The sequence below is a fragment of the Acipenser ruthenus genome, chromosome 4, assembly GCF_902713425.1.
Source record: "Acipenser ruthenus chromosome 4, fAciRut3.2 maternal haplotype, whole genome shotgun sequence".
Classification (NCBI taxonomy): Eukaryota; Metazoa; Chordata; class Actinopteri; order Acipenseriformes; family Acipenseridae; genus Acipenser; species Acipenser ruthenus.
In genome coordinates this window covers 106,575,473-106,589,417 of record NC_081192.1, presented here as the reverse complement: position 1 = coordinate 106,589,417, position 13,945 = coordinate 106,575,473, and positions in this window count along the sequence as shown.

The following is a 13,945-nucleotide window of genomic DNA, read 5'->3' as shown; positions in this document are numbered from 1 at the left end:
AAACACCCCCTCACACACGACAGCCAACCTGCAAAACACTAACCCTACCCCCCCATGTCAAACACCCCCTCACACACGACAGCCAACCTGCAAAACACTAACCCTACCCCCCCATGTCAAACACCCCCTCACACACGACAGCCAACCTGCAAAACACTAACCCTACCCCTACCCCCCCATGTCAAACACCCCCTCACACACGACAGCCAACATGCAAAACACTAACCCTACCCCTACCCCCCCATGTCAAACACCCCCTCACACACGACAGCCAACCTGCAAAACACTAACCCTACCCCTACCCCCCCATGTCAAACACCCCCTCACACACGACAGCCAACCTGCAAAACACTAACCCTACCCCTACCCCCCCATGTCAAACACCCCCTCACACACGACAGCCAACATGCAAAACACTAACCCTACCCCCCATGTCAAACACCCCCTCACACACGACAGCCAACCTGCAAAACACTAACCCTACCCCCCCATGTCAAACACCCCCTCACACACGACAGCCAACCTGCAAAACACTAACCCTACCCCCCATGTCAAACACCCCCTCACACACGACAGCCAACCTGCAAAACACTAACCCTACCCCCCATGTCAAACACCCCCTCACACACGACAGCCAACCTGCAAAACACTAACCCTACCCCCCCATGTCAAACACCCCCTCACACACGACAGCCAACCTGCAAAACACTAACCCTACCCCCCCATGTCAAACACCCCCTCACACACGACAGCCAACCTGCAAAACACTAACCCTACCCCCCATGTCAAACACCCCCTCACACACGACAGCCAACCTGCAAAACACTAACCCTACCCCCCCATGTCAAACACCCCCTCACACACGACAGCCAACCTGCAAAACACTAACCCTACCCCCCATGTCAAACACCCCCTCACACACGACAGCCAACCTGCAAAACACTAACCCTACCCCCCCATGTCAAACACCCCCTCACACACGACAGCCAACCTGCAAAACACTAACCCTACCCCCCCATGTCAAACACCCCCTCACACACGACAACCAACCTGCAAAACACTAACCCTACCCCCCCATGTCAAACACCCCCTCACACACGACAGCCAACCTGCAAAACACTAACCCTACCCCTACCCCCCCATGTCAAACACCCCCTCACACACGACAGCCAACATGCAAAACACTAACCCTACCCCTACCCCCCCATGTCAAACACCCCCTCACACACGACAGCCAACCTGCAAAACACTAACCCTACCCCTACCCCCCCATGTCAAACACCCCCTCACACACGACAGCCAACCTGCAAAACACTAACCCTGCCCCTACCCCCCCATGTCAAACACCCCCTCACACACGACAGCCAACATGCAAAACACTAACCCTACCCCCCCATGTCAAACACCCCCTCACACACGACAACCAACCTGCAAAACACTAACCCTACCCCCCCATGTCAAACACCCCCTCACACACGACAGCCAACCTGCAAAACACTAACCCTACCCCTACCCCCCCATGTCAAACACCCCCTCACACACGACAGCCAACATGCAAAACACTACCCCTACCCCCCCATGTCAAACACCCCCTCACACACGACAGCCAACCTGCAAAACACTAACCCTACCCCTACCCCCCCATGTCAAACACCCCCTCACACACGACAGCCAACCTGCAAAACACTAACCCTACCCCTACCCCCCATGTCAAACAAACCCTCACACACGACAGCCAACATGCAAAACACTGACCCTACCCCTACCCCCCCATGTCAAACACCCCCTCACACACGACAGCCAACATGCAAAACACTAACCCTACCCCTACCCCCCATGTCAAACACCCCCTCACACACGACAGCCAACATGCAAAACACTAACCCTACCCCTACCCCCCCATGTCAAACACCCCCTCACACACGACAACCAACCTGCAAAACACTAACCCTACCCCTACCCCCCCCATGTCAAACACCCCCTCACACACAACAGCCAACATGCAAAACACTAACCCTACCCCTACCCCCCCATGTCAAACACCCCCTCACACACGACAGCCAACCTGCAAAACACTAACCCTACCCCTACCCCCCCATGTCAAACACCCCCTCACACACGACAGCCAACCTGCAAAACACTAACCCTACCCCCCCATGTCAAACACCCCCTCACACACGACAGCCAACCTGCAAAACACTAACCCTACCCCCCCATGTCAAACACCCCCTCACACACGACAGCCAACCTGCAAAACACTAACCCTACCCCCCATGTCAAACACCCCCTCACACACGACAGCCAACCTGCAAAACACTAACCCTACCCCCCCATGTCAAACACCCCCTCACACACGACAGCCAACCTGCAAAACACTAACCCTACCCCCCCCATGTCAAACACCCCCTCACACACGACAGCCAACCTGCAAAACACTAACCCTACCCCCCCATGTCAAACCCCCCCTCACACACGACAGCCAACCTGCAAAACACTAACCCTACCCCTACCCCCCATGTCAAACACCCCCTCACACACGACAGCCAACCTGCAAAACACTAACCCTACCCCCCATGTCAAACACCCCCTCACACACGACAACCAACCTGCAAAACACTAACCCTACCCCCCATGTCAAACACCCCCTCACACACGACAGCCAACCTGCAAAACACTAACCCTACCCCCCATGTCAAACACCCCCTCACACACGACAGCCAACCTGCAAAACACTAACCCTACCCCTACCCCCCATGTCAAACACCCCCTCACACACGACAGCCAACCTGCAAAACACTAACCCTACCCCTAACCCCCATGTCAAACACCCCCTCACACACGACAGCCAACCTGCAAAACACTAACCCTACCCCCCCCATGTCAAACACCCCCTCACACACGACAGCCAACCTGCAAAACACTAACCCTACCCCCCCATGTCAAACACCCCCTCACACACGACAGCCAACCTGCAAAACACTAACCCTACCCCCCATGTCAAACACCCCCTCACACACGACAGCCAACATGCAAAACACAAACCCTACCCCCCATGTCAAACACCCCCTCACACACGACAACCAACCTGCAAAACACTAACCCTACCCCCCCATGTCAAACACCTCCTCACACACGACAGCCAACCTGCAAAACACTAACCCTACCCCCCCATGTCAAACACCCCCTCACACACGACAACCAACCTGCAAAACACTAACCCTACCCCTACCCCCCCATGTCAAACACCCCCTCACACACGACAGCCAACATGCAAAACACTAACCCTACCCCTACCCCCCCATGTCAAACACCCCCTCACACACGACAGCCAACCTGCAAAACACTAACCCTACCCCTACCCCCCCATGTCAAACACCCCCTCACACACGACAGCCAACCTGCAAAACACTAACCCTACCCCTACCCCCCCATGTCAAACTCCCCCTCACACACGACAGCCAACCTGCAAAACACTAACCCTACCCCCCCATGTCAAACACCCCCTCACACACGACAGCCAACCTGCAAAACACTAACCCTACCCCCCCCATGTCAAACACCCCCTCACACACGACAGCCAACCTGCAAAACACTAACCCTACCCCTACCCCCCCATGTCAAACACCCCCTCACACACGACAGCCAACCTGCAAAACACTAACCCTACCCCCCCATGTCAAACACCCCCTCACACACGACAGCCAACCTGCAAAACACTAACCCTACCCCCCCATGTCAAACACCCCCTCACACACGACAGCCAACCTGCAAAACACTAACCCTACCCCCCATGTCAAACACCCCCTCACACACGACAGCCAACCTGCAAAACACTAACCCTACCCCCCCATGTCAAACACCCCCTCACACACGACAGCCAACCTGCAAAACACTAACCCTACCCCCCATGTCAAACACCCCCTCACACACGACAGCCAACCTGCAAAACACTACCCCTACCCCCCCATGTCAAACACCCCCCCACACACGACAGCCAACCTGCAAAACACTAACCCTACCCCCCCATGTCAAACACCCCCTCACACACGACAGCCAACCTGCAAAACACTAACCCTACCCCTACCCCCCCATGTCAAACACCCCCTCACACACGACAGCCAACCTGCAAAACACTAACCCTACCCCTACCCCCCCATGTCAAACACCCCCTCACACACGACAGCCAACCTGCAAAACACTAACCCTACCCCCCCCATGTCAAACACCCCCTCACACACGACAGCCAACCTGCAAAACACTAACCCTACCCCTACCCCCCATGTCAAACACCCCCTCACACACGACAGCCAACCTGCAAAACACTAACCCTACCCCCCCATGTCAAACACCCCCTCACACACGACAACCAACCTGCAAAACACTAACCCTACCCCCCCATGTCAAACACCCCCTCACACACGACAGCCAACCTGCAAAACACTAACCCTACCCCTACCCCCCCATGTCAAACACCCCCTCACACACGACAGCCAACATGCAAAACACTAACCCTACCCCCCCATGTCAAACACCCCCTCACACACGACAGCCAACCTGCAAAACACTAACCCTACCCCCCCCATGTCAAACACCCCCTCACACACGACAGCCAACCTGCAAAACACTAACCCTACCCCCCCCATGTCAAACACCCCCTCACACACGACAGCCAACCTGCAAAACACTAACCCTACCCCCCATGTCAAACACCCCCTCACACACGACAACCAACCTGCAAAACACTAACCCTACCCCCCCATGTCAAACACCCCCTCACACACGACAGCCAACCTGCAAAACACTAACCCTACCCCCCATGTCACTGTGTGCAGTCTGATCTATTGAGTGAAGACATGTCACTGTGTGCAGTCTGATCTATTGAGTGATGGCATGTCACTGTGTGCAGTCTGATCTATTGAGTGATGGTATGTCACTGTGTGCAGTCTGATCTATGGTGTGATGGCATGTCACTGTGTGCAGTCTGATCTATGGAGTGATGGCATGTCACTGTGCAGTCTGATCTATTGAGTGATGGCATGTCACTGTGTGTAGTCTGATCTATTGAGTGATGGCATGTCAGTGTGCAGTCTGATCTATTGAATGATGACATGTCACTGTGTGCAGTCTGATCTATGGAGTGATGGCATGTCACTGTGTGCAGTCTGATCTATTGAGTGATGGTATGTCACTGTGTGCAGTCTGATCTATGGTGTGATGGCATGTCACTGTGTGCAGTCTGATCTATGGAGTGATGGCATGTCACTGTGTGCAGTCTGATCTATGGAGTGATGGCATGTCACTGTGTGCAGTCTGATCTATGGAGTGATGGCATGTCATTGTGTGCAGTCTGATCTATTGAGTGATGGTATGTCACTGTGTGCAGTCTGATCTATTGAATGATGACATGTCACTGTGTGCAGTCTGATCTATTGAGTGATGGCATGTCACTGTGTGCAGTCTGATCTGTTGGGTGATGGCATGTCACTGTGTGCAATCTGATCTATGGAGTGATGGTATGTCACTGTGTGCAGTCTGATCTATTGAATGATGGCATGTCACTGTGTGCAGTCTGATCTATGGAGTGATGGTATGTCACTGTGTGCAGTCTGATCTATTGAATGATGACATGTCACTGTGTGCAGTCTGATCTGTTGAGTGATGACATGTCACTGTGTGCAGTCTGATCTATTGAGTGATGGCACGTCACTGTGTGCAGTTTGATCTGTTGGGTGATGGCATGTCACTGTGTGCAGTCTGATCTATGGAGTGATGGCATGTCACTGTGTGCAGTCTGATCTATTGAATGATGACATGTCACTGTGTGCAGTCTGATCTATGGAGTGATGGTATGTCACTGTGTGCAGTCTGATCTATTGAATGATGACATGTCACTGTGTGCAGTCTGATCTGTTGAGTGATGACATGTCACTGTGTGCAGTCTGATCTATTGAGTGATGGCACGTCACTGTGTGCAGTTTGATCTGTTGGGTGATGGCATGTCACTGTGTGCAGTCTGATCTATGGAGTGATGGCATGTCACTGTGTGCAGTCTGATCTATTGAATGATGACATGTCACTGTGTGCAGTCTGATCTATGGAGTGATGGTATGTCACTGTGTGCAGTCTGATCTATGGAGTGATGGCATGTCACTGTGTGCAGTCTGATCTATTGAATGATGACATGTCACTGTGTGCAGTCTGATCTATTGAGTGATGGCACGTCACTGTGTGCAGTCTGATCTATTGAATGATGACATGTCACTGTGTGCAGTCTGATCTATTGAGTGATGGTATGCTCCTCCAACCCCTCTAACCTAATTTCTCTGCCTCTTCCCCCCTCCCGCACACTCTCTGGTGCACTCTGGAACTGTCACTCTTCTGCTAACAAAGCTGATTTCATCTCTGCCTTTGCCTCCCACCTCTCGCTCGATTTCCTTGCTCTCACTGAAACCTGGCTGTCCCCTGATAACACTGTTACTCCTGCTGACCTGTCCTCTCTCTACGTCCTGTCCCATACCCCGCGTCTCACTGGACGGGGAGGTGGGACGGGTCTTCTCCTCTCTCCCTCCTTACTCTTTTCGGTCCCCTCCGATCTCATCTCACTCTCTGTCAGTACCTTTGAATTTCATGCAGTCCAACTAACCTTTCCCTGTCAACTCCTGCTCATTGTTCTGTACCGCCCCCCTGGGCCTCTCACTCACTTTCTGGATGAACTCGACTATCTACTCTCCTCCCTCCCCTCCCTGTCTACCCCGACTGTCCTGTTGGGTGACTTCAACATCCATCTCTCCAACCCCAGCCACTCTGCTGGATTCCTCCCTCTCCTGCACTCCTTCGACTTCTGTCTCTCTCCGTCCCCTCCTACCCACAAAGCTGGCCGTCAACTGGACCTCACCTTCTCCAGGGCCTGCTGCCCCTCCACCCTCTCTGTCACCCCCCTGGACCTCTCTGATCACTATTTCATCTCTTTTTCTCTGTCTCTCCCCCCTCTCCCTGCTCCTCCTACCCCTACTGTCACCTCTCGCTGTAACCTCCGCTCTCTCTCCCCCTCTGTCCTTGCCTCCACTGCTCTCTCTCACCTCCCTCCTATCGACTCCTTCTCACAACTCTCCGTAGACTCTGCTACTTCCACCCTCTTCTCCTCACTCACCTCCTCCCTCGACTCCCTCTGTCCCCTCACCTCCCGCCCTGCTCGCCCCTCCCCTCCCGCCCTGCTCGCCCCTCCCCTCCCCATCCCTGGCTCTCCTCTGCGCTCCGCTCGGCAAGAATCGCACTGCGATCTGCTGAAAAGAAATGGAAGAGAACCAAACTCCCTGCTGCCCTAGACCTTTACCGCACTCTCCTCTCCTCCTTCTCCTCTACTCTCTCCTCTGCTAAATGTGCTTATTTCCAATCTGTAATCCAAGCCTCCACTAACAACCCACGTAAACTATTCTCTACCTTCTCCTCCCTCCTAAACCCTCCCCCCCTCCTCCTCCCTCCTCTATCTCCCCTGATGACTTTGCCTCCTTCTTCTCTTCTAAAATTTCAGATATCCGCAAAATCTTTAACACCTCTCCCTCCCCCGCACCCCCTCCCGCTCCAACTCCTACACCCACTGCAACCCCTACTAACCCCTCTCAGACTCTGACCTCTCCTCCCTGCTCCAGGGTCACAAACCCACCACGTGTGCCTTGGACCCCCTCCCCACTCACCTCTTTCAAGCTGCTACTCCTGCTCTACTCCCCTTCATCTCCTCCCTCCTCAACACCTCTCTACTTTCTGGTATCTTCCCCTCTGCCTTCAAAAAAGCCTCTATCACTCCCCTCCTCAAAAAACCTACCCTCGACCCCACCTCCCTCCAGAGCTACCGTCCTGTCTCCCTCCTACCCTTCCTCTCCAAAACCCTCGAGCGGACTGTACACCGCTAGCTCTCTGCTTTCCTGTCCAACCACTCTCTGCTTGACCCTCTCCAATCTGGCTTCCGCTCTGCTCACTCTACTGAAACCGCCCTCCTGTCTGTCACCAACTCACTTAAATGTGCCCGAGCTGCCTCTCTCTCCTCTGTCCTAATCCTCCTCGACCTCTCTGCTGCCTTTGACACTGTTGATCACTCTATTCTACTATCATCTCTTGCTGACCTGGGGATCTCTGGCACTGCTCTGGCCTGGTTCTCCTCCTACCTCTCCAACCGCACTTACCAGGTAACCTGGCATGGAGCAACCTCCACACCTCACCCTCTCTTAACTGGAGTCCCCCAAGGGTCAGTCTTGGGTCCTCTCCTGTTCTCTCTCTACACCCGCTCCCTGGGCCCCCTCATCGCATCCTATGGTTTCTCATACCATTTCTATGCTGATGATGCTCAGATTTTCCTCTCCTTCCCCACCTCTGACTCCACCATCTCCTCCCGTATCTCTACCTGTCTGTCTGCTATTTCCTCCTGGATGCACTCGCATCACCTCAAACTCAACCTCTCTAAATCTGACCTCCTTTTCTTTCCCTCCTCCTCCCCCTCCTCTGATCTCTCCATCTCTGTTCCTCTGGAATCTACCAAACTCTCTCCCTCTTCCTCAGCTAAGAACCTTGGAGTCACCCTGGACCCCTGCCTCTCTTATTCCCAGCACATCTCCACTCTGGCACGCACTTGCCGATTCTTCCTGAGCAACATCCGAAGAATCCGACCCTTCCTCACCAACTATGCTACCCAGCTCCTGGTCCAGGCCCTGGTACTCTCCCGCCTAGACTACTGCAACTCCCTCCTGGCTGGCCTCCCTGCGTCCGCCACCCGTCCGCTCCAGCTCATCCAGAACTCTGCTGCCCGCCTGGTGTTCTCTCTGCCTTGCTTCGCCCACGCTACTCCACTACTCCGCTCGCTCCACTGGCTCCCGATCACCGCTCGCATCCAGTTCAAGACTCTTGTACTAGCCTACAGATGCCTTGACCAGTCTGCACCCAGCTACCTCCAGACCCTCATCTCTCCCTACACCCCCACTCGACCTCTCCGCTCCGCCTGCACTAGAAGACTAGCTCTACCACCGCTACGCTCCCCTGCCTCCAAAGCCCGCTCCTTCTCCACCCTTGCTCCGCAGTGGTGGAATGACCTTCCTACAGATGTCAGGACTGCCCAGTCCCTGACCACATTCCGGCGCCTCCTTAAGACTCACCTCTTCAAAGAGCACCTGTAGAACTCCTCTGTTTGTATCCTGGGACACTATCACCCTTCATGTAAATGTGCTTTATTTTGCTCTTATCAGCCCCTATTTTACTGCATTTAATCCTGTACTTCAGAATACTGTAATCTGCCAAGTTTTTAACCTGTAGTACTTTGTATTTACTCACATCCTGATGTAACTATCACTATTTAATCATATCCTGATGTAACTATCACTATTACCTGCTGTATTATTGAATTGTGGTTTGTCAAACTTGTACTTTACTTGAACAAAAGTTATTGTATTTCTTGCTCTTATTGTATTACTTGTATTGTAACGCTTGAAATGTTTTTGCTTACGATTGTAAGTCGCCCTGGATAAGGGCGTCTGCTAAGAAATAAATATTAATAATAATAATATGTCACTGTGTGCAGTCTGATCTATTGAGTGATGGCATGTCACTGTGTGCAGTCTGATCTGTTGAGTGATGGCACGTCACTGTGTGCAGTCTGATCTGTTGGGTGATGGCATGTCACTGTGTGCAGTCTGATCTATGGAGTGATGGCATGTCACTGTGTGCAGTCTGATCTATTGAGTGATGGTATGTCACTGTGTGCAGTCTGATCTTTTGAGTGATGGCACGTCACTGTGTGCAGTCTGATCTGTTGGGTGATGGCATGTCACTGTGTGCAGTCTGATCTATGGAGTGATGGCATGTCACTGTGTGCAGTCTGATCTATTGAGTGATGGTATGTCACTGTGTGCAGTCTGATCTTTTGAGTGATGGCATGTCACTGTGTGTAGTCTGATCTATTGAGTGATGGCATGTCACTGTGCAGTCTGATCTATTGAGTGATGACATGTCACTGTGTGCAGTCTGATCTATTGAGTGATGGCATGTCACTGTGTGCAGTCTGATCTATGGAGTGATGGCATGTCACTATGTGTAGTCTGATCTATTGAGTGATGGCATGTCACTGTGTGCAGTCTGATCTATGGAGTGATGGCATGTCACTATGTGTAGTCTGATCTATTGAGTGATGGCATGTCACTGTGTGCAGTCTGATCTATTGAGTGATGGCATGTCACTGTGTACAGTCTGATCTATGGAGTGATGGCATGTCACTGTGTGCAGTCTGATCTATTGAGTGATGGCATGTCACTATGTGTAGTCTGATCTATTGAGTGATGGCATGTCACTGTGCAGTCTGATCTATTGAGTGATGGCATGTCACTGTGTGCAGTCTGATCTGTTGAGTGATGGCATGTCACTGTGTGCAGTCTGATCTATTGAGTGATGACATGTCACTGTGTGCAGTCTGATCTATTGAGTGATGACATGTCACTGTGTGCAGTCTGATCTATTGAGTGATGGCATGTCACTGTGTGCAGTCTGATCTATTGAGTGATGGCATGTCACTATGTGTAGTCTGATCTATTGAATGATGACATGTCACTGTGTGCAGTCTGATCTATTGAGTGATGGCATGTCACTGTGTGCAGTCTGATCTATTGAGTGATGGCATGTCACTGTGTGCAGTCTGATCTATTGAGTGATGACATGTCACTGTGTGCAGTCTGATCTATTGAGTGATGACATGTCACTGTGTGCAGTCTGATCTATTGAGTGATGGCATGTCACTGTGTGCAGTCTGATCTATTGAGTGATGGCATGTCACTATGTGTAGTCTGATCTATTGAATGATGACATGTCACTGTGTGCAGTCTGATCTATTGAGTGATGGCATGTCACTGTGTGCAGTCTGATCTATTGAGTGATGGCATGTCACTATGTGTAGTCTGATCTATTGAGTGATGGCATGTCACTGTGCAGTCTGATCTATTGAGTGATGGCATGTCACTGTGTGCAGTCTGATCTATTGAGTGATGGCATGTCACTATGTGTAGTCTGATCTATTGAGTGATGGCATGTCACTGTGCAGTCTGATCTGTTGAGTGATGGCATGTCACTGTGTGCAGTCTGATCTATTGAGTGATGACATGTCACTGTGTGCAGTCTGATCTATTGAGTGATGACATGTCACTGTGTGCAGTCTGATCTATTGAGTGATGGCATGTCACTGTGTGCAGTCTGATCTATTGAGTGATGGCATGTCACTATGTGTAGTCTGATCTATTGAGTGATGGCATGTCACTGTGCAGTCTGATCTATTGAGTGATGGCATGTCACTGTGTGCAGTCTGATCTATTGAGTGATGGTATGTCACTGTGTGCAGTCTGATCTATTGAGTGTTGGCATGTCACTATGTGTAGTCTGATCTATTGAGTGATGACATGTCACTGTGTGCAGTCTGATCTATTGAGTGATGGCATGTCACTGTGCAGTCTGATCTATTGAGTGATGGCATGTCACTGTGTGCAGTCTGATCTATTGAGTGATGACATGTCACTGTGTGCAGTCTGATCTATTGAGTGATGGTATGTCACTTTGTGCAGTCTGATCTATGGAGTGATGGCATGTCACTGTGTGCAGTCTGATCTATGGAGTGATGGCATGTCACTGTGTGCAGTCTGATCTGTTGAGTGATGGCATGTCACTGTGTGCAGTCTGATCTATTGAGTGATGGCATGTCACTGTGTGCAGTCTGATCTGTTGAGTGATGGCATGTCACTGTGTACAGTCTGATCTATGGAATACTTAATAATAAGTAAGTAAAATAAAAAAAGCCAATTCAATAACCACTTATCCAGAAAATGTAGTTATGATTCACATTTGTATTGTAATTGCAGAGATTTTATTGACCAGCTTTGGGTAAATCCGTTTGCTGTGCTATAAAAACCAAACTGGAGCCCCTTGACCCTCTTTGAGTTGACATGTCTTACTGGGCAAGTCTTTGAAATGGGATCCTGGCAGACTTGTGCACCTGCAGCAGTCCTTCTCAGGGGACAGGCGTTTTACCTGCTTCCTGTGTCACATGCTTTATCTCTCTAAATTACTCTACTTATGCCAAAAGTCCCCCCCAGTAAAGTGTTTTAATATTACCCATCATTTTACTCTGCTATGATATTTCCAATACATTTTCACCTTACACTGCGTCACTCTAGTATGCATTTCTCTTCTCTGTCTTGACACAGAGTATTTGCAAATTTCTAACAAAGACCCCAATGCCTCAAATAAAGAAAATCATTGATGTTGACTTTTTTAATGTTGTAAGGGCTGTGAGTAATACTGAAAATAAAGTAAGACGAATGAACGAAAAAGCAGCCAGTGATGTGAAAATGACTTGTTTTATTCATTATTCATTTTTCAAATATGTTTGATTGCATTTCATTTTGTGAACGCACACATTTAATACTAGTGCTGGTATGAGTTGATTATTCGATTATTCAGCTTGAGCTCCTCGCAGATATCAGGTGCGGGTTGCTGGTGTCCATCGGGCTGATGTCCCATTCCGAGTGAACAAACAGCTGCTTGGGTTTGGGATGATCGCTGCTTTTCTTTAGACTGTGTAGAGCAGTAATCCACACAAATCAAACAGCTGCCTGGGTTTGGGATGATCGCTGCTTTTCTTTAGACTCTGTGTAGAGCAGTAATCCACACAAATCAAACAGCTGCTTGGGTTTGGGATGATCGCTGCTTTTCTTTAGACTCTGTGTAGAGCAGTAATCCACACAAATCAAACAGCTGCTTGGGTTTGGGATGATCGCTGCTTTTCTTTAGACTCTGTGTAGAGCAGTAATCCACACAAATCAAACAGCTACTTGGGTTTGGGATGATCGCTGCTTTTCTTTAGACTCTGTGTAGAGCAGTAATCCACACAAATCAAGCGGCTGTTTCTTCACTTCTTTCACTTGGAACGGTAAATTAGTCCAATCAACATGCCCCTCACCTGTGGAGAGCTTGATTCGAAAAATCAGTTTGTACAGCACTATTCACGATTGTGATTTAAAAAGTGAATTTATCATACAGTGAAGGCTGGTATAATACAGACAACAGAGTGCATTGCATTCGTATTTAGTGTTATTGGCAGCATACTCAACTTTACATGTTTCATATTGCCATAAACATGTTGCTAAAAAACACAGTGCTTATAGATTTTTACAGATTAGTCTTTAATTACAAAGGGACAGTCGTCTCTGCGTATAGGAACACCTCCTAAGAGAACACTTCAGCTAAGAGAACACCCTTGTGGTGAAATGGATTTTTCCCATTGTAAGTGCTCAAGCGTCATGATGCATACAATGCATATTTATTTATCGATTCCTATTGTGACTGGTGGTGAACTCCGTCTAAGAGAATGCTTCAGCTAAGAGAACTCTTCAGCTAAGAGAACGCTTCAGCTAAGAGAACTCTTCAGCTAAGAGAACACTTTGCTTGCTTCTCGAGGGGTGTTCTCTTAGCCGTTGTACTGATTTAATACATGGTTTATTCTTCCTTGCTTCACACGTACTGTAAATTACAATGAATACAAATCTTCATTCACTTAATCATGTCATCATAGAGGTCAAAAGAAAGTCTGTATAGTTGTATTAACCTCTAATCATATTATTTAAGTGACCAGCCTTAGGAATTAAATTTACAATATAATCCTCATTAGTTAGCTATCGTTTTTTTAACAATGTTTTCATTGTTGTTGTTTTTTTACATCAACAAAAGCACTTTTTAAAAAACAATATGATTACATTTTTTCACAAAGAACTAAAGTCATGACATGGAATGTTGCTTGGCATTATTTTTCACTTTGATATCACTCTCCACATGGAATGGCAGTTGTACAGTATGTAGCATTCATATATATATATATATATATATATATATATATATATATATATATATGAATATATATCTTTCC